This window comes from Lepidothrix coronata, unplaced genomic scaffold (assembly GCF_001604755.1).
Source record: "Lepidothrix coronata isolate B3197 unplaced genomic scaffold, Lepidothrix_coronata-1.0 Scaffold8, whole genome shotgun sequence".
Taxonomy (NCBI): domain Eukaryota; kingdom Metazoa; phylum Chordata; class Aves; order Passeriformes; family Pipridae; genus Lepidothrix; species Lepidothrix coronata.
The window spans coordinates 10,093,797-10,119,111 of NW_016690188.1; positions in this window are offsets into that span (position 1 = coordinate 10,093,797).

Here is a 25,315-nt window from a genome sequence, read left to right on the forward strand (position 1 = left end):
CTGTGTTCCTTTAGCTATTGCCCAACCTCCATCCTCTGAGTGGGCCTACATTAGCCTTCCTGAAGGTCCTTGTCCCCCACGTGGGGAAACTCCTAGTGTGGGGTAACATAAGGTCTTCACCCACTGTTTCTCCATGCACTAGGTCTTTCTCTCACTCCAGTGCCCAGGAGGGTAGCATGGAGTGAGCTGGACAAGTATCTTCAGACTTGACTTGTACCAACACTCATTTAATCACTCCTTCCTTCCATTTAGGATTTCTTTGTCTAGTGCTCCTACAAAGCAACCTCACATGAACTGGATTTTCCTTGGTAGAAGAATCCTTTCTCATTCACCTCTGTTCAAGTGGGGAGATGATACCCTCAATGAAGCTATAAGCCGTTTGAGTGTTTTGGTAAGGTTTTTAGGAATGAGCTATGCAGTCAGAACAGGACTGAGAACTTCTGATCTTAGAGGGGTTTAATAGACTGTAACCAACATTACAAAACCTATGCACCAGCACAGGTTGTTCCAGGACACATAATAGCAATGGTCTCCACTGCACATTAAGCCACTTCTCTTGCTCAGAGGCTTGCCATTTGCAGTTTGGCTGCCAGCCAGGATTCACATTTACAGGCTGCTTCCCATGATTTATGGGTTGATTTGAGAGAATTTTATTTCAGTGTTAGGGTTTCATGGTGGTGGTAGTCTTTGCCTTCATCTCTTCCTCCTCACACTTTGCTCAAGTCATTTTTGCTGCTGCACAACCATTGTGGCCATTCTTCTGTGACCAAGGCCATAGTGCAGCACCTGTGCTGAGTGGCTGCCCTTGTAAGGCTGTGGGGGACCAGCACAGACACCTCATGTTTGTCTCCGAAAAATGGTGATGGTGCAAGAGCACTGCAGAGAGTGGAGATGCCCATGATGGGGCATAGGGTGCCACAACCCATACTCTGGAAGAAACTTATGGAAACACTCTCAACTTAGCTTACCCAGTGTATAAAAACAGTTCCCAAACTGCCTTGTACAATGTTTTGGAAATCCGGTTTTGCTCTTTCGCTCCCTCCTCTCTCCACGTCCTCAGCTATAACCACCATGTCTGGCAGCCTTGCTTGGCAGCTTTTGTCACCTGTCTGAGCAGTGGCAGCAGAGGTCCTTCCATCAAAGTGTCCATCTGAAACAGACTGACACCAACACCCTCCCTTGCCCACTGAAGGACAGGGAGCCAGCAGGCAGCTGCCCAGAGTCTTTGCAGTGGTGCCACATGCTGCCTTCCTGTGCCCTCCTTCCACCAGGTCATCTGCCGTGGAGAGGAAATGGACTGTCACTGCAGCCAGCTAATGGAAGATGGGCTAGCTGATTGGAAACACCGACCTGCAGCTGTGGGTTCACTGGGTGCAAACACCTTGCAGTCCAGAGATTTGCTCTGCCTTGTATCCCTAGATGTCCACAGCTTTCCAAACCAGTCTAAATGAACTGAGAGCATCTGAGGCAAGCTTGGCAGACCTCCTTCCTCTCCTGGAGCAGAGAAAAACATGGCAGCAGGGTGCCTGAAGCCACATAAGCAGAAGAGCTAAAGAGAAAATCTTAAGTGTGCCCCCTCTTCCTATGTTATAACCACAAAATCATGTCCCAGGAGTTCCCAAACCTGGGGCAGCACTACAAGCCGCGCTGGGGATGCCCAGCAGGGGACAGCAGGGCCCCATCACTATACAGAGAGTCCGGCTGCTCCCTGCGAAAGGCAGGCTGTAGCCAGCCCTCTGCAAGGTGGGGATGAAAGAGCACCATTAAGTTTTACTGCTTGAACAAGAAAAGCACGATAGACACCACATGGATCTGAAGGGGCTGGGGAGAGTCCAGAGCTGCAGCAAACACAAATCAATAACCGACCTCTTTCGCTTTATGCTCTGAGATCAAAGGAATCGACATGCTACCGAACATGTATCTGCTCCTCTGGGAATTTCCCACCCCACCAGGGGTGCTAAGGCTCAGCTGTACACTGCCCCAGTTGTCCCACGTCAGACTAGCCAGCCCCAGAGGGTTTTGGTGCACAGATCCAGTGCTGGAGGCTAAACCAGCAGAGAGGGTGAGCTGGAGGGGCTGATGAAGAACCTTTGTGCTCACAGCCTCTCCTAGGGACACTCTCACTGACAGCAGGAAGGAGAGACACTGGGTTTCTCCTGGGGCCAGGCCTGGCATTTGCACAGTCTGTGCCTTGTGCCTGGCAATGGCTGGGAGGTGAGCTCTCATCCAGGTATATGGTGTTAATAAAACTCACAACGTTGTTGTGTGAGATGATGTGGGGATGGTGCCAGAGGAAGGGGCTGAGGTTGGTGCTTCTGTGGCAAAGGCAGTCAATGCAAATGGATGTAGGAAGGTATCTGATACACTTGTGGGGATCTCACAGACCTCTACAGCACCTCTATCTCCTCCAGTGGATGAGGGCCAAGGGTCCAAGTAGACTGTGCTTCTGACTTGTTGGTGATTCCTACTTTCCCTGTGAAACCTGCAAACCTCCTCACCTCATTCCCAGGCTAACGCCTCTCACTCAGGAAGGTAACATGTCAGCATAAACTTCCCTTGTCTTATTTGGTCACCTATTTGACACCAACCTTAGAGGGTTCCCAAAAACTGGACTAACACTGGCTCCCTGTGGAAGCATGTGTGAGGGGCTCCTGGCTGGCCATCATCCAGGTCTCAGCTCTGCTCAGTACAACTGGGATCAATCCCCATCCCAGTGCCACTCTGCTCTCCAAGACAGAGTGGGCTGGGCACTGTGTGCTGACCTTGTGGCATTTTACACAGTGTTTGGCACAGAGATGTGTCATCAGGATGTATGCACACATATGTATGTGTATGTATGTATGCAATGAAAAACCATAAGCTGTAATAACAAGAATGATCAAAATGACATTTATTTATTATGCATTTGATCTTCAGTTCAATAGCAGGGCTCCCAGAGGCTCGTGTCCAGCTCCCAGAAACTCGTGATTATGCAAGACTCTAACTACAAGTCTAAGCCCCAAGACAACAAATGCCTTTGATCTCACCACTTCTCATCTGCCTGTGCAGTTTCTTTGCTGACAGCAGAGAGTGAGTGGTTAGAAGGACTGAGGCAGGAGTGGGGCTGGGAGCTACAAAGCACCATGGAGACAGCAGAGGCCTGACAGGGATAGGGATGCTCCCCCAACTTAGCGAGGGGGAGGAGATGCCAGGCAGTGAGAGGCATGAGCCTTCTGTCCAGGGAGCTGCCAGGGAGCTCATCAGGTATGTGCCTGGTGCACCCAGTGGTGGGTTGCTCCAGGTTGCAGGTAGAAGCCCTCTCCAGTGGGACTGTCTGCCCTGCACTGTGGGGCAACACAGCAAAGGAGCTGGTTGTCAGCTCAACCAAGAGGGAGCGGGGTCAAGGGGGAGTCTCAGTGTGATGGGTATGCCCATCTGTGGTATACCCAGTGCAAAGGAAGCAGAACTCAGTGCTGGGCTTCGTAGTGGGGACTTGCAGACCTTGTCCATCTTCCTTAGGAATCTGGTCTTTATGAGGCTGATCTTGGCTCTCAGGTGGATGACAGAAGACCTTGACTTCCATGTAAAGAGGGAAGGGAAACATAAAGGGAGCTACATGTGTGGCCTTAGGGCATGGCTACACCCTGCACGAGTCCCTGCATGTCCTCTATATGTCTGCTGCCCCTCAGTTCCCATTCTTTCTTGCAGGACTATGGGCTTGGTCAGACTCCCTTGCTGTAAACTGCTCCCATACGATGACTGTGGGAACTCCAGACGGGTTCAAAGGTGAACTGACACGTACACAGAACATGTGGCCCACACATACAGGAACCCCCACCGTGGATCAGTCAGCTGCAGAACTTGGGAGAGACTCATCACGCTGAAATTGGCATCAGTGCCTCTCAATGGACTGTTACACTGAAAATAGGTCCATCTTCTTTTTCCATAGAGCCTGCATATCTGAGTTGAAGTCTAAAACACTTCCCAAGTTTGATGTGACAAAGCTGTCCTAGCAGGTGGGTATGTTGGTTAGTATTGTCTAGGAGGCAGCCAGAAGTGATCAGTAATGCACATATGGGCAGGCAGAGCAGATGGAAAAGGCTGTGCTTAGGATCACTTACTGCAGTAAGCATAGCTGGTGATCTGGATGTGAAAGCCATGGATTTCACCTCACATGGATACATGTGAGCACACATCCACTTTTCCCGCTGACACTGGAAAATTCTTCACCCCACAAGAAGTCGCATGGGACTGGAGTGATCAAAGAGGGATGTAATTGTAGATTGAAAGACCCATCCCCACCTTTAATAATAGAATATTGTTTCTAGCAGTGGACTGTATTAAAAGACGTCCAGCCCCATATCACAGGTCACAAGACAGCACAGAGTCCAGGGGGCACCAAAGATAACTACACAGCAGCAGTGCAGAGGCAGAAAAATCACCCATTTAATACTCCAGAACAGCTTCAGCCTATTTGTACAGAGCTAAAGAAGGGATGAAATCAATCACACATATTCTGTCTGAATCAGCAGTTCAGCTGCTGGTGGGACCCCTGAGTAAAGTTTGTAGCTTGCTCCCATAGCCAGACAATTTCTTCCTCAGTAGCTGTCAGCGGATATGAGCTCTGGGCTGTCACAGTAGGTGTTTGAACTGCTGGCCAGGCTGCTCTAAGGTTCCATCTCCCCTCTTCCAACTTCTCCATCCCTTCAACCTCCACTCTGAAAAATAAATTTGTAATATCAGCTGTCACCCTGCAAGACAGCAGCTTGTGGCAGCAGTGCAGGAGCCACATGCAGGGGTGAGGGTGTTCACAAGGGATTGCTTTCCCTGGAGTAGTATGACATCTTACAGTGTTCTGTATATGCAGGCTTATTCTCATCATTGAGACCTGAAAATGTGGCCAACAGGAGTGATGTGTCAACATAAAGTAAACGATCTTAGTTTTTCCACTGCACTGACTAATTTTCATTTTGAATGGGGAAACTGAGGCAGAGTGATGCCTTGATCCAGACAGTATCACATGTCAGCACTACAGTTTACTCAAGGATGATGAATCTTGCCTGCCTGTCAGTGACTCTGCACATCCCTTGTGAAATACAATGCTAGCTCTCAATCAAGGAAGTTACTTAGCTAAACTCTAACCTAAACCCATGATTCATTTCCAGGGCTCAAAATGAATGCTAAAAGTTGTGCTATAATGATGAAGAGTGAGATCCATCTCTGTCTGGAGCAGGTCTGCAACAAGACTGAAATACCACCTTAACACTACAGAATAAGGCTAATGTTCTACTTATTCCTGTACAGAGAGGAATTCCCACCACAGGAGGAAATGCAGTAGTGTAAAAGGAGCTCATAAAGAGATCAAATATTCATGTGCAGGCTCTTGGTCTGGAGTGTATTTCATAAGGAAGGCTGGTGGAGGAGTATTTTATAGCACTAGAGTGCTAGTAATGCAGTATATACAAGCTCTGTGCATAAGCTTTAGCCCACAGACATTCATCCATCCATCAAAACCATTTGACTCTCTGCCCTCTTTTCTAGCAAAGGGGACTGGTAACTTCTTCCTGCATGGAAGCAAACAAGGTGTACACAGCAATGATTGATGCACCTGGTGATTGAGACATACATCAAAGAGCCTGCTTGCTGCATTTCAAGTCCCAGTGAGCAATTTATAGAAGGCTTTATGCAGATAAATAACCAGGGAGATTTATGTGAAGCTATACAAAACACATGTTTTTGGCTGCAGAGATGTAGAAACGCTCAAGCACTTGGAAGCTGTGTAGCTGAGCTTATTTGTAAAAATGTTCCTGTTCAGTAGGATTTATTCTGGGGCTTCCTTTTATTTGGCATTGCCTCCAAAAGGCTGCAAAGCAAACAAGCACAGCAGGATCCACCACCTCTTTTACTAGGTTGTCTATAAGAGTTTCAAGCATACAAGTTTAAAACCAGAAGGTTTGTCATGTCACCCCTAGGTGGGGCTGGGAATAGGAAGAGGCTGAGAGCAAGGAGAAGGAACAGCAAAGGAGACAGACCTCCTGGAGATGGAGATTGGAGAAGGTTAGAGGAGTCCCTGGAGGGACCCCAAATCCCAACTCTGTCTCCCATCCTAGGCACCAGGCACTGGGTCACAAAAAAAGGACGCTTACCCTGCAAACCTTCTGACTCTGCCATGGCTACTGTGATTTGGAGGAAGAAGAGGAGGCTGTCCCAGCCTCAGCTGGTAAGCTGGGATGTAAATGTGAGTTTGTCCATCACATCAAATGTCCAGGTGAGTCTGTGGTAAATGGGCAGAAGTTTCTGCCATGTATTATATTCATCTGGCTTGGGCCCCCCCGTGATTCTGCGCACCACTGGCTGTGTTGCATCTCACTTCACACTGAGATCCAGTCAACATCACTGTTGAACTGCCCTGTGATTAATTTTCAAGTCTGAGCTGCTTCTCTTTCAGGAAGGAACAAGGGATTCACTCAAATAAATTATCTCCAACTGCCCACATAAATTGTCCACCCTGTTCAACACTGATGTACACATATACCAGCAACACAACAGCAAGACTGGAGAAATCCCTCCCTTCTGGTTGCATACCATCTATCTGTAAAAATTCCTCCCCACATCTCCCTATTCCCTGGCCCTCTCTCTTCCAAGTCTCCATCTTCTGGTGCTGGAAGCAGATTTTAGAGTGCCAGTGACTGCCATTTTCTATCCTAGGTACAGGAAAAGATCATCTGTTTTAAGAAAAGTTGTGACAGCTCCTAAATCTTAGGTTCCCTTTCTATGTACAGGAGTGCAGGGATTTGCTTGGCAATCAGCTTTCCCATCCATGGGAAAGGCCCCCTGCTCTCACGTGCTCACCACATAAGCCATTTTATTTACATAGCTGAGTCCACACATTTACATTTAGTATGTTTGAGAGGCCACCATGGACTTAGAAAGCTAAAAACGAAGATGGAATAAGATGTAAGAAGGCTAAGGGGGAATATGAATGAAAACTGAGGAGGCTGGAGGTAACTACAGGGCTTTCTTGGCTTGTGTGGCCATTAATGCCACTGTCTTCTGCTGTGAGCAAAAGGACCAGAAGTTGAGGTCACTTTGAATATGAACCCAGGTCAGATTCAGGCCCTTCTTTAAACATCCTCACTGTAATGCAACTTGAAATTGCAAAACCAACCCAGACTTATAGACTATAAGACATCCATCTATCTATCTATCTATCTATCTATCTATCTATCTATCTATCTATCTATCTATCTATCTATCTATCTATCTACTGATTTGATAATTTTTAGTTATCACATAAGACTGACCAGAGTCAGGCCTGAGGTCTCTAGCTGCAGTGCTTTAACTCGGGTCTCTCATGTGAGCATCCAGGAGATTCGCTGCCATTCTCTCAATGAACGCCCCCCAGAAAGAGAATCATTTAATGACAGTTGGGAGCCGATTATGTGTTCCTCTTCCTCCCACACCCCTCCTCTCTGGTATGTATTTATTTCCTTTTGCTTCCTACAAACATGCTGTGCAGCAGCATTTGCTTCTCAATTGCAAATACTTATTAAAAAATGAAACACTAGACAGGATTTTTGCTCAACTGCTGTAGGCATGGTGCAGCTGTGGAGTCACCCTCTCCCCTCGCCAGCATCGTGATGCTCATTGAGGGTGGCAGGACAAAGATCTGATCTGCTCATGGGCAACAGGGTTGAGTTTGAGGAACATCTTTCAGATCAGGTTTTGGTGCCAAATATGAAGTAACTTGTCTCAGATTTGCCTTTGTCTTCTTCACAGTAAGTCCTTGCATAAAGTTGGTCAAACCAAACACTGAAAACAGTGTTTATTTTTCAGAAGTTCTCAGTTAAGAAGGAGGTGGGCTGGCTGCAGCAGAGGACCTTATGCGAATGTGGTCCTGCTAAGCTTGTGCTACTGCTCATGGCATATTTTTGAGTCAAAATTGCAGAAAAAAAACCAGAATAAAATCTCCAAAGATGCATGAAATTTTATTGTCCCTTACTCCAACTATACTACATTATTTTCTAATTAAATACAGGCTTAAAAAAATATCAGAGTAATGTCTTTCAGCCTGTGTACTGGTGTTAACAAGCCCTTCGCTTGGACTGCCCCCTCTCTGCTGATGATGGTTTGGGGGATGTTATGGACCAGCTGGCATTGCTTTATTTCTGAATGGGAATGACTCAGAAAAGAGAAGCATTCTTATAAATTTAAAGCACAAAGTTGTAACTTGCTTTGAGATACCAACTCTTTGACAAATTGTTCCCATTAAAAAGAAAGCAAAGTGTCAGGCATGTTGTTATGCAAACAGACCGTGTCTCTGAGCAGAACATATTTGTATTTGATTGTGTTTGTATCTGATCATGAACTTCACTTTACACTGTGCACTGCTGCAGCTTGCCCAAGCACAGCTTGCTGCCATGCCCTCCAGAAATGTTCTCAACATGTTGTTACAGGATTATCCCAACACTTAAAGCCGGGATCTGAGACTAGCAATAGATATTGTTGCTCATCTACTGCTAGCATCCATCTGTTTGTTTCTTCCCCAGCCTTTTTCCTGCTTCCCAGGCTGCACCTGGGGCAATTGTTGGGGTTTCAGGATTTCAGCCAAGATTCACCTGGAGAGGTCATCTCTTAGGCGAAGGGTGGGCTGGCTGGTTGTGTTGGCCTATGGGAGCACAGTAGGATACTTAAATATCAAAGGCAGTAGCTAAGTAAGCTTTTCTGGGTGATGTTTGTTCCTGTGGAGAAGGCAGCTCTAAGCTGGGCACAGCCACTACGTATTGGGAAGTGAACTTTGAGCAATATATTAGGGAATGACCTCGCCCATCTGTTGCTGCTGTTACTTTTACTTCCCCACCAAAATAGCACCTTGAAAGTAGGACCTGCCTGACAGTGGGAGCTGGAGACACCTGGGTGAAAGGCTGGTTCTAAAGGTGAGTGCCTCTTCCAGAAAAACACGCTACCCAGAGGGTCAGAAGTGCACTACTGGGTGCCTGGCAGGGTGGGCAGAAGCTTGTCCTGTGTCTGGCTCTGCTGGAAATTGGGGAGGCTTGGTAACTGGGCAGGCTGCAATGAGCATGTGACCCTGATGGGGTCTCGGGACAGGTGACAACTTCAGCTATAGCAAACTGAACCTTGTATGGGCATTTTGGGCATGCAGCCCTGCTTGGCACTATGCCCCATGTGCTAGTGAGGTGCTTTGAGTGAGATATGAATATTTCAGTGTTTGCCAGTGAGCCTGCTGGGACAAGCCTTGGTTAAAAGCAAAACAGAGGCCTTGGGCTTATAGGCTTCAGCTGAGTTACTGTTGGCAGTGAGGACTGGTGCAAAGATAGGGGAGAACATAAGAATTTGCCAGCTAATGTTGATTGATCAGCTAGGCAATATATGGTGAGTCATGGGGTTTGATGCTGTCACTAGCCTTAGCGTCACAGCTGCTGGCTAGCTGGGCAGGGGTGGCTAGTCCCATTTTGCTATAGTCTGAGGCTTTATGTTTGGCTTTGCTTCCAAACAAATTGGAAACAAGTTCACAAAATGTTTTGTTCCCACAGGTGCAGAGGGTATTGAGTGGGTGGATCTGTTTCTGCTAGCAACTCTAGTGGCACAGAGCCTGCTGCAGCTCTAGTGACTTTTCACCTGAACGGTCTGCTGGACCTGGTCTGTGTCCACAAATAGCTTTGGTCCCAGCTGAAAGGGTTTTTTTTTACCATAAATGTATTTGGTAGAAATGTTACATTCAGTGCCACTAATTCCTTCCTTTAGCAGCTTTAAGCAGAGTAAATGAAACTTTCATGAGTCTAAAGTACATAACTTTCCTTCAAGCTCCAGGGTCTGTTTTTCTGGTCATTCTGCATCAACAGGGGCTCTGCTGGTGATGTTGAGGTCTTTGGGGAAGATGGTGCTGCTCACCCAAGCTGGTGCTGTAAACGGTGCTAAATTATTGCTCATCACTCTTGTCCTTGGTAGACTTTGTGTAGCTGCTGATTGAGGCTGTTTGTGAGTTGTGGTTACTGGGAGCAGCAAGGGTTGTGTGCTGCTTACCTGCCCTGGCTGGGACTGCTCCCTGCACAAACAAACAGGACTTTTGGACCACCCGCTAGACAGCAGACTCTTTCCATTAGCTGAATGCCCTCAATCTCCTCCCCTTGAGAAGGTAAATTGCCCTCATGTCCTCTGATGAGATGCACTTCAATTATAAAGAGAATGAAAAAGTAGTTCCCCCAGCTCCAAAAAGAAATTTCTTGACTCTCTGGACTGTTTTGTGCTTTTCTGGTAGAAAAGAAAGCTGGGGAAATAAGTGAGGTTTTGGAGTTCAAGCAGGCTCTGCATGCAGCTGCCAGCTTGCCTGGTGTCCGTGCAAACAGCAGTTTCCAGGAAGGTAATTTCTGAATATCCAGGCTCCTAATATTGCGGTGCTCTGTTGAGAACAAGTGGTAAAATCCTCCCTCTCTGCAGGTGTGCCCACTGTGAGCCCCCAGCAACCCTAGTCACTCTCCTCTCCTGGGAATGGGGTTTTCCTTTCTGCACTGGGGTATACTGACCCCTGAGAGGAGCTAGGGCTTAGCTTGCCTTTTTTCATGCTAAAGCTGCCTTTCGAGGGTGTTAGCAGATAAAAATTTCAGTCACTAGTTCAGTGGCTTAACGCATTTATGGAATAGCTGGGGCAGCATTTTTAGTTGATGGTTATGAAATTTCCTATGATTGAGGAATACAGGATTATGAATCTCCTGTAGCCTATGGTAAAACTTGTTTCAACTCTGGCATGAAATCCAAAGGAAATTTTAGCCTATTTTAGAAAGGCAGAAAACAGTGGTCTTGACTGGAGGTAAAATTATCTTTTAATGAATCCAAGCTCTATTAATCTGATATTTCTACTTCTAACAGAAGTTATTCTTGCTTTAGATTCATGTCTGCTTGCCAAACTCTCACCTTTAACCCAGCAACACTTTCTTATGAGAGAATGTTGCATCATCTAGCTTTAGGCAGAAGCCACCTAATTTTACTCTAATTTAGAGTGTGTTAAGTGAACTGAGGGGAGGTGACACCCTTCTTAAAGAAATGCAGTCTGTGATGGTGAGAGGTTTTAGGGGATTAGCTTCTGCTTGGCATGAGGAGAGACAGAAGTAGAGGCAAGATTTTGCCTTGGTGCTCTATGGCCTTGATAAATCAGGCACCACAAATCAATGCTGTTTTAGATATAGAACTTAAAAATTTCACATTCCTTAATGGTGGGAGGCAGAAGTGCCCTATCTTGTGATAAGATCCTCCTGTTTCTTACTTGTATGTTAATTTAGCAGCTCCAAAAATAGCAACCTATAGTATCTAGATTCATAACTCTTAATTAAAACTCCTAACAGTGTTCAGGCTCCACTGTTGGTTTGACCTCTATGCCTCACCATGAGCATACATTTCAAGGGATTTTTGCCCTCTTCTTGGGGAGAGCCATGTGACTTATCCCATCAAGTTAACAGAAGGTCATATAATAGTCATAAAAATATTATGGATCCCTCCCACATTCCTCACCCGTGGCAAAATACTGCAACAGGGAACAATCAGTGCTTTTTAGCTGGGCATCCAATAAATCTGGAGAGGTATTAGGCAGAACTGAAGCTCTACAGCTGTTGGGGTGGGGAGTGAGTGCAAATAAATGGCATGAGAAATGGAGGCTTTTTTTTCCTCTGTTACTGTTTGGAAGCAAACCTGTATTTGAGGTATGTCTTTAAGAGCAGTAAATGTTCTATTTCTTAAAAGGTCTTGTTTTCTATTTATTGGTCAGCTGTGTTATGTAGGGAAGTAAATTCAATGCAGTTGAAGTAGTTTTGCAGAAATGCTATTCTGCTCAGTTGCTTTTTCAATTTCTCTCCAAACTCCCTGCCCTGCTCCTCCTGAAGTCTCACTGCTGCCAGACAAGCAGCTTTTAGCTTTGTCCCTTGGATCGCAGAAGCAGTGCGTAACTCTGGCTTTTTGTACAGAGGAACTGCAATGTCTCCTACAGGCTGTCCCTCTTCACAGCTTCAGCCTACTGAGTCCTCTCCATCTGGCTACTCTCTTGGGCTCTGCTTGTAGCTGATGACTGAATTGTGCTGGCGTTGTCAGCCCAAAAAAAAAGCCAGGGCATTTCTTCTCCCTATGGTGCCTCAGCTTGTCTCATTGACTCGTTCCTTACCTTTCCTAAGCCCCTGTGGAAGGCCTGGGGGAATGCGGCTCTTTTAATACATCTGCTGCTTGATCTGCCCAGGGTCTGAGCTGCTGTGTGCTCATATCCTCAGGATGGGGTATTTGGGGGGAGAGTTGTGCCATGTGCAGTGGCATGATACTGGTTGCTGCTGTTTAGGCCAACACAGGGTCACAAAGTTGTCATGTCACTTGGGTTTCCTGCAGAGAAGACTTGTGCAAACATCTGTAAACTTTCCTCCTTCACAATCCTTAATATTTTCTGAAACCCCTTGGTTCTCCTGTGCTTTGTCTTGGCATGTACAGAGATACTGTTTGTGCCTTTCTTGAGGACTCTGCCACCATTCCAGCTCTTCTGTACAGTGAGTTTGTCTTTCACAGCCCTGTTGAGTCCTGCATGTCATACCTCAAACTTAGCTTTAGCAGAACCTTTACCTATGAAATGCATTACATTTTGTTAAAAATGTCACATGGACCAGGAATGGAAGGACACTGATGCCACGTTACTGAAGGTGTTTCCCTCTCCCCTGGCCTGTTGGTTTATATTTGTTTTTGCTGTTTTCCATAGTGTCATATCAGAATTGTACTGACCTTCACAAAGTTTCAATACAATTTAAATGAGCCTATGTCTGTTGAAATCAATGGCAAATTGTTACTACATTGGTATGGAGGATAAAAAATAGCCTCAAAGCATATCAGGCTTTACTCATACTGTGTATGAGAGCCCATGTAGGCATTATCTACTGTTCTGCGTATCAGTTTTCTGTAATATTTTAAACTGACTGACAGAAAAATAAATTATATATATGTAGAAGTGAAGTGAGTTGCCCAGGATCACTTGGGAATGAATAGTGGCTTTTCTACAGCCTGAGTTTCACTTGTCCATGTTTGCATGCTCTTGTCTCCTTGCTGTAGAATGTTTGTTGTGCTGTGTGCTTAAGCAGGCAGCAAAACAAACCTTACTTCTCTAGACCCAGCTATATGACAGTCAAGAAACTCAGCCAATAGTCAATATAACTATGACTAACTCTTGCAATGACATTACATTTCAAGTTGAACATTGATATTTATAGGCTTAAGTGTGTTTCTCCCAATAAAGTATGATCATAGCTGTATTCTCAAATGATTTCTCTGTGGACGGCAAGTAGCTGGAATATTAAGGGTACTGGAAGTGTGTACAGACAGAATTAACAATCTTAAGAAACTGATGTATGCTCCTGTCATTGACTTTATTGAGAAGTTCCTGAAAGTATTGCACAAACAAAGGAGCAGGCTGCCAGGCTATGTGGCTGTTGAGGAAGGTGTTCCTGATGCTGGAGGTCAGAATCTGTTAAAACTTTATCTAGAAGTAAATTAATATGCTGCTGGGGTGAGGTCACACACAGCCACTAGATTTTTTTTCTCAGGGATGTATTTTTCTGCTCAGATAGTTTTCAGGCTTAAATTATGCATATGGAGGAGGGCAGGAGGAGAGAACTCCAGCTCCTTGCCTATTAGCATTTTGGTGAAACTTCAGATTTTGGCATGAGGGTGACAGCCACGCTATCTGGGAGGGAAGGAGTCTGATTTGCTACATTTGCAGGATACTGGGGACTGTGCATAACTTTGGGGTGTGGTGTATGAATGAGAAGTCTCAGACCCACAGAGACTCTGGGTCTAGGCTGGCACCTCTGGGATGCATGTGCTCACTGCCTTACAAGGATGCATTGTGGCCATCTCCTGTCCCGGTATTCTCCACAGGGAGTGGAATGGGCAACTGTAGATCAGCTGCTGTGCAATTGCCCTTTCTTTGATGGTGTCTGCCAGCAAGATGCTGCCTGATGCAGAGCAAAGCTGGTCTCTGCAGGGATCCTGGACAGCCTCAGTCTTGGAGACTTCCTGATGATCAGACTGAGGGCCCTCTGTAACCCTGGCTCAGGTGAAGGCCAGGCAGAAGGAGAAAGTAGACCTCAAGGAAATAATTTCCCCAGGGAAGCTCCTGCAAGACAAAAAGCCAAATCCTCTGTAACAGAGCCAAGCATCAATGAAGGAAAAATCTAATTTCCCCTTCTTGTGGGGTTTGTAGTACAGGAAATGTGGTCCTCTGGGACTGATGTAAATTTTAGGCATATTAACTACTCTAATGCTGTACTTGTCTGAATACCCCAAATTCAGGATCTCCCTTTAAACAGTCAGTTGGTTCTAAATGGGAGTTGTTGAGCTGGAGATGCTGTCTGCTTCTTCCACACCTTACCCACCAGTCTGCACAGTGCAGTAGGTGAGGACCAGTGATATTGCAAAATAACTGGCATGGGTTATTTCACTTGATCCCTTTAGCCTTCCACATAATGTGCTAATGTCTGTAACCTCTAGGCTGTTTCTTCAGCTATTGCTGAAAAGGGGTGTAAAAATGCAGCCCTTCAGATGTGGGACACTGCCCTGAACAGCAGACTCTGTGTCTGTCCCTGCTTGTTCCTGGCGGTGCTGCGGCTTATCTTCAGCCAAAGTCTGCCTCAATTTGAATGGACTCGATTGCTGCAAGACTTGGGTGTCCTGCTAGTCCTAGTGATTTTGCTTGTGATCAGGTGGTTTGTTGCTGAATTCACAGTCTTGAGAGTTGACAGGTCTGGGTTTGCTTTCCAGTCCTGCCTTTGTGAGCAGGTGGGGTGGTCCTGGGATGGTCAGTGCAGGTCTGTGACCCAGTTTCCACACAGGTGCCTAAGGACTGTTGCTTCAGACTGCTGAGGTGGTTCAGTGCAGCCATGTGAGAAAAGATGTTGGACTGCATCAGACTGAGTGCCCAAAACTGTTACTGTCACTCATCAGCTGTGATCTCCATAACTATAGTTACAGTGCAATAGACACAATCACTTGGCAAAGGCTTGTCAGCGATAGAAACCTGTCAGATGCACCACTGAGCAGAAACTGCCTGAAGAACCCATGTTTCTAACTCGGGCTCTATTTGGCTATCCCAACAAGAGGGCTGTGTCTTAAAGAAGTAGTATGCTGCCTGAGGCGTGCCAAGAAGAGAATAGATAAGTTTTCCTTACATGGAGAAAATGCTTGTGGTAGAAACCCAGAAGGCTTCAGGGATAGCATTTAGCATGCACGAAAAGAACTACTTCAGGTGTCTTTTGTTGTGTTAATTGAATGATATCCAAGTATGTTTTCTCACTGTGCTTTCAAAGAGTAGCCTAGCCAGATGTGAAACACTCTTTCTAGATGAAGGAGCAGCTGTGTGTACTAGCTGGGTTTGCTTGGCTTTCAGTCCCAGGGAAAGGGGAATCCGAGTGCTCAGCTGTTCCTAAAAAATTGCTGGTGAGGAACACAAACTAACAGACACAGCAGGGGTTTTGCAGCAGACATTTAAGGAGTGGAGATATTTTCCCCCAGCAAAGCTCAACACCTGTGTGTTCCCACATAGCCTGTGAGCAGTGGGCTCTGTGCGGGGGCTGGGTTTGAGCCCAGACCCAGGAAACTGCCCTCCAACTTGGGCAGTGCCTGCAGTGCAGAGGGTCAGTGGGCAGTCAGCCCCTGCAGCCTGGACAGGGTCTAGGTTGTAAGGATGAAGAAGGGCTGAGTCCAGCCAGGACCAGCAGAGAGTGAGTTACTGCAAAGTTAGGTTTACTGACCATAAAATTCAGGAACAGAAATAAAGACATGTTTTTTCTATAAGATCTGTGCAGGTTAAACAAGAACCCATCCCACCTTGGTCCATCCTACAACCCTGTCTTGTTCCTGCAACAAGCAGTGGAACATAACAATGATGCTCCTGATGGCAGAAGGGGGTAAAAAAGTATGTGATGCCCAGTTGTGAAGGCTGATTTCATTTACTGCTGAAAAATTGCCAGCCTGCCTTCATAGCCTTGTATCCCCTGGGGACCAGTAATGCCAGTTTATGCAGTTGTATAAGTACCCACTGGCTTCATCAGGCTGGAGCTCTTGGTGCAGTTTCTCTGTCATGTTAGCTGAGTGAGAGCAGGAGTGGGTGAGGTGATGTTACCCAGACCCCTGTTGTTTTGAGAATCACACAGTGATGCAGGCAGCTCCCCGTGCTTAAATGAAGCTCTTGGTAGCAGACTGGTTATATCAAACACTCAGTGCCCTGGCAGCACTTCTGAAAGCCAAACTCAGAGTGAATGAAAAAGTGTTTTTCCGTTCCTTAGAAAGTACAAACTGCTTTCCTTTTTGCTTCCCCGCCATTCACTGCGTGTGGGGGATTTGTTTATGTTAGGTTGTGTTAAAAAAAAATAAAATCCATGTGTTATCTCAGAGCTGGGCAGGTTAATTCAGAGGAAGATTTACTTGAGTGCAAATCAAAGGCTTAGTTTTCTTGGATAGTTCTTCAGTGTCTTGAATCTAAATCCATCATGCTATCACTGCAGGACTCAAATATTTCAAAAGAATTTGGAAACTTTGCTGTCCGCTGCAGTTTGTAACCAGACTGGATGGCCTGGGTGTATTGTTGTCTTTTTTTTTTTTTTCTGTTCTTGGGGCTCCTGCTCTATCTCTAATTTATTTTTGTTATGTGTAGTATTGAAGAGCTCTGAAGCCCAAAGGAAGACTGTACAAATAAAAGCTACAACACAAATCCAGGACATGCACTCTCAGTTCTGTGTAAACAGATTCTAAGCTGAGCCTGTGTAACTGATGTGCCCAGGGCTGTACTTAACTAACCTCTCGCTGCCCAGAAGCAAGAAAATATTCCCATTATTGCTATACTTATCTAGTTTTCCTAAGTGTTCCAGGCAGGAACCCTTTGATTTTAATTGCATTAAATGTGTTCATCTCCTTGTATTCCTTGCTTCAGGTGTTAACTTATTTCCTGCATTATATTCTCAAGTTTTTGTTGTCCTGCAGGTACCGGCCCACCTGGAGTGCTCTGCTGCCATATCTGGATCAGACACATTAGGAAGTTATTGGGAACAACAAACTCTCATGCTCAACAATTTTTTCACATGAGTAATAGCAATGGCAGTGAGCGGCTGCTTGTGAGCACACACCTTGTGGGTACCTCTGTGCAGGGAGGGCTTTAGAAGCGAATAACACTTTCATTCCCTCTAAAATATGAGTGTACAAAGAATATGGGTCTCAATGTATTGATAGCTGGAGATGGGCAGTCCAAGAAATGTTGGCAGAGCTCTGAGATTCAGCAGAACAACATTGTGGGTCTGGGTTATTTAGAAAGTTGGGCAGGATCAGGTCTGGGTGTTGACAGGTAGTTTATGGTTTGTGTATAGCAGCTTGGCTTCCCGGACTGATTCTTGTTGCCTAGTGTGATCTGGAGGCATTCCTAGTGAGGAATTGACTGCTGGCTCCTCTGTTGTATCCACAGGGCAAGCTGGAGACTCTCTGCTTTTTCCAGCAGTTGTGAGCACTTTTCAGTTGAACATGTGTGCAAGTAAAATGATTTAAAAAAAAACCCAAACAAATAGATGTCAGCTGCTGATGCAGCTCTTTAGTCTGAGTGAAAAAGCAGTGTGGCCCTGAGGCTGAGCTCCACATCTGGCTATCAGGCTGCAGGAACGCTGAATGCAAGGGGTTGGCCTGGAGGAGATGGGGAATTCAGACTCTGAGCCAAAGACACTGGGATCACAGGGAAGGATAGAAAACCAGGTGCAGGAGCAATGTCCGTGGTGTGATTCCAGCAAAAGGGCAGAAAGCTTAAGAGATAAAAGGTTAATTAGCTAGAGCTTGGGGTGTTGTTTGGTATGTGTCTTGTAAGTTTGGGAACTAGCACCTCTAATGAAGCCTCTTCCTTTGGGATTTAAATGCTGGGTTCAAATAGCAGTCAGGACAAGGAGGAGTTTTGTTTCCCATGTCGCATCAAACTGGAAATGGCAAGATATCCAAACCAATTGGCAGCTTGTACTGTCAGGTGCAGAAGACTGAGAATTGCCAGCCAGTTCTTTCCTTGGCTCTTCCTTTAATTTCTTCAAGTTGTTAGTGTGTAAAGTTTCTGTCTCAATCATTTTTGCTCTGGGCCTCTATGGACCAGCTTCTCTGCCTTTTGGTTTAGTAAGCACCAAAGCAGAACTCAAGTGACAGACAAGCCTTTTTGTACAGGAGCTTTCTCCTGCATGTTTTTTGCAGCTGTGGGCTGTCATGAATGCTCCCAATTTTTTAAATTCTTTATTCTGTCCATATTTCTGGCTCCGGCACCATAACTGAGAGGTGGGTAGAAATTTGGTGTGTGGTTTTTTGTTTTGTTTTTTTTTTTTTTCTGCTATAGATTCTGTCTCAGTGCTGACACTAGTAAGGTTCCATGTTGGCATGAGACTCTGGTAATTGCTTGCCTTTGCCTCCAAAAACATATAATTGGTGTGCTTCCAGTGCTAATAAAAGATGTTTCCCACAAAGGTGAGCTCATGAGCAGTTTTTAAGATACCTTTCTCTACTATAATGGGATTGCCTGTGGATTTAATGTCTTCTAAAATTTTTATCAGCAAAATTTTGGATCTGCTGCTGCATTTGTTATCAGTTGCACATGAGCATATTTGGGAGACAGACTCTGTTAGTATATTTAAAACCATGAGGAAGTTCTCCCACTGATTTCCTTTTTCTTTAGTACAAGTTTGTACTGGTGAAGTTGATGGTAATTCTGACTAGCGTGAACAAGATAAAATCAGTTCATTTCTGCTCAGATCACAATTTTTTTGACAACTTTCTGGAAAGCCTAGATAAATAATAACCCTTTTCATAAGAAACCTAGATAAACAAGAAAACTCTGCTATTGGAGGCATTGTCCACTTTGCCAAAGGTTTCTGGAAGCAAGTTAGCTCTGAACGAGAGGCATATCTGAGCTATTCAATTTTTTTACCAGTGTTATTGAACAAGGTGAAAATGTTGCCTATGGTAGAAGGAACAGATTCGTTTGATTATACCCATAATTTGCTGTCGGGTTCTCTGGGGGACATGGACAGTTATTGTGACCCCATGCCCACTGCAATTTCTCAGATATTGTCACTTATGTAATAATATGCCAATTCTGTTTTTCATTTTCAGGGTCTGCTCCTTTTCCATGTATCTATGGGTGAGAAGTTCAGAGCCCTACACTCTGCTTCTCATGTTAACTTTCAGATCCATTTTATCCTCTCCTCACATCTTGTTGGCATAGTTCTCTGTGCCCAAGCATTGAGGTTTTTTAACCTGGTCCAGATGAATCCTTTGTTTTAGTGACATCTGCCTTATTTGGATAGGCCCTGCTATTCCAGTCTGAGGTAAATTTTTCCAAGAATTTAGTTCCAGGCTAAGATCTATTTGAAGAAAAAGAATTTTCCTGTGTAGCACTTCTTTGAATTCTTGCTAAGATGTAGTGCTTTGTATATGGCCTAAGTCACTTGTAAAAGCCCCAATGGACAGTTGTAGTGCTGGGATTGACTTGCCTGCACTACTGGTTCCAGCCACCAAGTGAATTTACCTGACCTCTGCTTTCCTCCTGGGTTTTCAGCTGGTTTCCTAATCAGCCTGTGGCTTAGTATACTTGTTCATGTCACTTTGGACCAGTTTTTGACTTTTGATGTTAAGCGCTGTCCAACACCTTTTGAGTGTATTGAATTTTTGATGGAATTTTAGAGCTTGAACAAGTTATGCTGTTTTGACATTGCCTTTTGAATGCTATGCTAACTATTTGTTTTCTTAGTGCTTCATCCAATTCCCTTCCAGATGTTTTCTCAGACTTTGTCCCCTAGGAGGTGCTCTGAGATAATTTCCCACTGATTAACTGACAAGTCTGTTTTCTGTGTTTGCTTCTTAAATCCTTGTTTAAGCTACAGCAGGACAATGTGCTAGTTTTCTTTTTTACTATAATCTAAAACTTGACAGTTGAAACACTCACCGTGAAGGAGGATCTCTTCAGCTAGTTATTTTGTGATCAAAGCTTGGGAAGGAAGAAAAAAAAAGGAAAAAAGCTTTCTGGAAAGAAAGGAAGTTGATAAAACAAAGGAGTGTATAATGCATTGCTTAAACTGTAAATCTCAGCAAATATCCTTTCAGAATTTGCTCTGGGATTGATGCTTGGCAGCAAATCATGGCTGAAGACAGGGATATTTTTGGCCCAGTTAGGATTTCCCTTCATTTTGTAGCCAAGTGCAAAACCACCATCCAGCTATATTGCTAGATATAGCACTGACCTTTTTACCTTATTGGACCAAAGTTTGATTCTTAATTGAAATTGCACTATAATTACACCTTATGTCCCAATGGACACTTGTCTGTCTCATAAAACCAACACAATATATTGGAACAATCTGTTCTCAAGTGACACAGAGCAGGCTCTGAGGAACTGCTGCCTCTCATCTCTCCTGGTGGTGGTGATGACTCCTCCAGGACAGCATGGCCAAAGCTGCTACCAAAGGAGGTGTACACCTGGGTGTAAGAGGGTGGTGAGGTTGTGGCTGGTTTCAAGGGACTTGGCTACTCCTTTTAACTGACCCTCCAAAACATTCCCATGAAGCAGAAGTAAAACCCTCAGGTCATTGGAAAACACTTCTTTGAGTTCTCACAGCAAGAGGAAGGTGCATCAGTGCTCCTTCATGTCTGCTGTGACATTAGCACAAGTCTGTAGAGCAGTGTGCATAGGTCATGCAAGTGCAGCTTAACATGGGCTTCATGACTGGAACATATGTCCTGTATTTCAACACTGTAATAGGAAAATTACCAGCTCCACTGACTTCTCAGAATCACAGAATTGGTCAGGCTGGAAGGGACCACAGTGAGTCACCTGGTCCAACCTCCCTCCTCAAGCAGGGTCATCCTAGAGCCCATTGCACAGGATTGTGTCCAGACAGTTCTTGAGTATCTCCAGTGAGGGGGACTCCACAACCCCCCTGGTCACTGTTCCAGTGAGCAGTCACCTGCACAGTGAAGAAGTTCTTCCTCCCTCACAAAGGGCAGAAGGAGGCTGTCATATGTTTGGCTAAATTCCTGATTTGGGCAATTCGAATATCAGGAGCATGAGGACATGGGTGCTGCTTGGTTTAACATGTTTACTTTTCTTTCCTGTAGTTTTGGTGCTTTCCTGATTGAAATAAAAGGCAATTTACACCAAAAAGTTCAGTGAACTTTGTGCTAAGGAATATAGTGATATTTATATGGAGGATCACTTGCTTGTTGTACCTTAATGCTCTGCATAGGAAGAGGGATGAAGAGTTTTGTAACACTGGTTGTGGACCCTGCCAGCAGGGAGTGGGAGGGACTTGGCTCTTGGAATTTGAAGGTCAGCTGTGAGTAGGATACTGTTTTCCACCTGAGTAAAACTTAGCTCCTCTGTGCAGCTGAAATATCTGCAAAACAATGATACAGAAAACAAATGCTGTAGTAGCAAGCCAGTTCTCCAGTAGTTATTTGACATATGATGCATGCAAAAACTCAATGCAATTATTTCTTCCTGAACTCTGTCCAAACTACCTTTTAATGGTCTTAACTAAAGATAAATCTGTCACTTTTTCCTGGACTCCTCCTTGGTCTAGGAGCGATTTCTTCCAGTCCATCTCCATTTCCTTTCTTTTGGTCAGATTCATACAATTATACCTTTTCTGGCCTTTCTTTCTCTGATTCCTCCTCTTTGCTTTATACATGCATATGAGAGCTATTCAGTCTGTACCTCTAGAAAAGTTGCCTGTCCCAGGAGGATTTTGCCAGTGCTGAAGATAGATTATCCATCATGATAAAAATGCCTTATGGAGACAAAGTGAAGTGTGGAGTCTTGAGGACTTGCCTGAAAAGTTGGTTAATTGGTTGCATATGAGGCTGGTTAATCACTGTCATAGTCTTGTGTGCTGAGTGTACAAGAGGAGGGTTGTGTGGTGGTTTGGGGCTGTCTAAAGGGGATATGCAGAGTTGAGAAGATACTGTTACAAGATCAGTGTGGCTAAATGGCAAATGTTGGTTAAATCCTAGAAAGGCAGTGTAAAGTCTGTGCAAATCATGTCCTCAAACATGTCTGCACTCAAGATGACCTGGGATTGACAGACATAGGTAGATGTGGGCCAATAGTGTTATTCTGGGAGAGTGTGAAGGAGCTATGATGGCCCCACTTCAAGTGGGTACCTAAAACCCGGTACCTAAAACCTGGGCCTTGATTTCTCAGCATGGCAACTTGTGATCTTTAGCTCTGTGCCTTGCTGTTCTATCTGTAAATTGGGGGTAATGCTGCCCTACCTTCACAGGATCTTACTAAATTTTGTATTTGTGGGGCACTGGGACTTGAGCAGTGTTGAACAGGATACATTAAGGTCGGTGAAAGCAATAGTATTGTGCAGACAGCAGGACTTAAGAGCCCATGCTGAGCCTTCAAAGAGGAAGAAAATTGGGAGGAGCTGTTAAATGAGTTCTGCCTTTCCTGTGGCTCATGTTTTGTGGAGCAGTAGTCCATGACTACACTGGAAACTTTTGTCTGCTGTTATAAAAGGTGATTTTGACTTTTCTTGATCATTTTAGCTCAAGTGACCTGAATATATAAGTGCTGTGTGATGAATTATATAAGGAAGATGCTGGGGAGTTGGGAGATACAGCTGATGCTCTCTGCACACTGATTGTTCCAGCCATTTTTCCTCTTCAGCTGGGCTGCAATGAGTCAAACTAGCTGGGTGAACGTAGGGACAAAGCGACCAAAAGTAAATCACTTAAGAAATTGCAAGCCCAGAATTATGGATGTTATCTCTATTCAGTGAACTTGGGGAGCCTGATGGCAAACTGCTGTTTTGTCCATTGATGGAAATAATTTCCCTGATAAACTATTTGCAATTATCTGTTAATTGTCTTCCTCCAGCTCATGCCATGACATCTGGAAATCACCAAAGCCTGTCAATTAACAACTGGCTTCTCAGCTCAGCAGGAAGACTGGGCTCCTGATTTGCTAATCAGAGTATCAGGCAGTTGCTGCTGCTGCTGTCTGGGCTTGTGGTGTGAAATACAGGAAGCTTATGGCTGAGGGCAGGTTACTGTGTGGGACACTCCACATCTACCGTCCTGTCTGTGAAGAGTTGGCTGTGAAAACACTTCAAGTAAGCAGCTGGTTGGTTCCTTCCCCCATCCCAGACAGGACCATTTCTGCTTAGGATTGTCCAAGGAGCTTGGAGAATACACCATTCTCCTCTCACAGCAGGTTGATACTGAACTCCTCTTTGTGAAGTTTGAAAGGTACAGGTAAAGCTTTCTGATCCAGAGGATTAATTTATCTTGAATTTTTTTGTCTCTACAGAGAAGAGAAGGGAGTTCAGAGTTTTCAGTAAAGAAAATCCTGCAGCAAACAATTGCAGAATCACTTGCAAACTTACTATTTTTCCTGGGAGTTCCACGTGAGAGGAAGCAAATGAAAAATGTGAACTTTCTAAGACAAGATATTTGTAAGCTGTGAGTTCCCAAGGAAAAGCAAGGATGGCTTTTCTGAATGTGAGTGATGTGAATGCCTTGTCAGATGAGCCACAAACTTCCGCTACAAAAGAATTTGTCAGGAGACCACACAGGATAAACTTCAGGCAGAAATCATCTACTTGGAGGGAAAGGACTAAAAATTCAGGACTTTTGGTGGGAAAGAGTCAAAATTGTAACAGGATAGTGACTGCTCTTCCAGTGCAACCACTCCACAACATAACTGACTGGAAGGAATAATCCCCTCTGCCTTGTTCACTGCATTGGGCAGAGGCACCAAAGGCTGATCAATGTTTAGGACAAGTCACACAAAAAATCCCTGTCCTCTAAATTGACATCATGTCAATGGTTTCCTTCAAGGACACTCAGGTGATGTTGAAGATGATAGGAACAGGAAAACATTACACTAAAAAAATCTTGATCACTTTTTTAAGTATGGAGCCAGGCATTTTTCCTTTGTCGGAAGTATTGTAAGTGTTTCACTGACAGATTTATACAATTCAGGTTTTTGTTCAATTTTAAGAAACCTACTTTGTTTCAAAGCTGGTGTGTATTGTAACCTAAAGATGAGGAATAAATCTGCTTTGCTCCTGACTAATATGTGCATTTGCAAAGAGCAAGGAACACTGTTAACCTTTCACGTTTGCTAAAAGGAGTTAGTCATCTGGGGCTCAGTTTTCTCTTAAAAAATAATTATTCAAAAAAAAAGCCACAGTTGTTGCTTTCTTTATTTCCCTTCTGAATTTTGAGCAAGTTTGTCTGGGACAAATCTTCTAATTTTTTATAATTCACCAAAATGGCTGGAAACATGGAACAAAAGTTCTCTCTGTGACCAGCACCCAGACCAGTGTTCAATGCCCACAACTATGTCCACAGTAGCACGTGGTCGGTCCCAGTTTGCACTGATGTAAACCCATCTCCTCTTTTCCCTCTGGAGTGTCCTTGCTGCCTGGCAGCCTCTGTGCTGCGACTGCCTGGTGGGGTAGGACCTGTTCTGGTATTTTCGTGTATTTTCTTTCAGTAAGTAGTGAGGCTAAAAACAAAATCCAAGATTCCCCGCTTCCTTTTCTTAGTACTTGCTCAGGATATAAAGTCTTGCATTTTGTAGGGGTAGAATGAAAATTAGAAGACTTCTCAAATTTGGCTTATGCTTCAGGATTTTAAAGAATAGCTTTTATCAGTCTTCCCGAGAGCATACTTCTAAACACTGATGTTTACAATCAGAAGGGGCAGCCAGAAAATTTGAAAGCAGAGAAAATTAAACTGGTCAGTAGGTATCTTTGCCAGCAGGGAAGTAGAAGAAAAAATAAACAGCATCTGTTATGGAAATATCTTTTATTTAAAATGCATTGTCCAGTCCAGACTCTCAAAGACTAATAGCACCAGTGTTGAGGACGCCTGGCTTATATCTTTGATTTATGTTTCAACTTGTTCACGTGCATCTAAGTGTTGAGAAATGGCCAGTTTAACAAACAAAGCCTTATTCATAGCTATACAGGTTCATATTGCAGTTTTGTGTACAGATAATTACATTGTGTATCTTGACATTATCATTGTTCATGTTCGCTAATAGTTGCTGTTTGCCAACAATTAGTGTATTTCTGGGGACTTAACTGCAGTTGCTTTCTCTGTAATCACATTTGATTCAGTGAAGCACTTAGATTCTGATTTTGACCATATGAGACCACTGACTCCAGGGGTCTGCCTTAAAGTTTGACTCTGAGTACGTCTGTGTGATTTACTGGATTGTGGCCTAATCAGGAAGAGATCTCCAGCACAAGTAGTCCTGAATAATTAATATATCCTT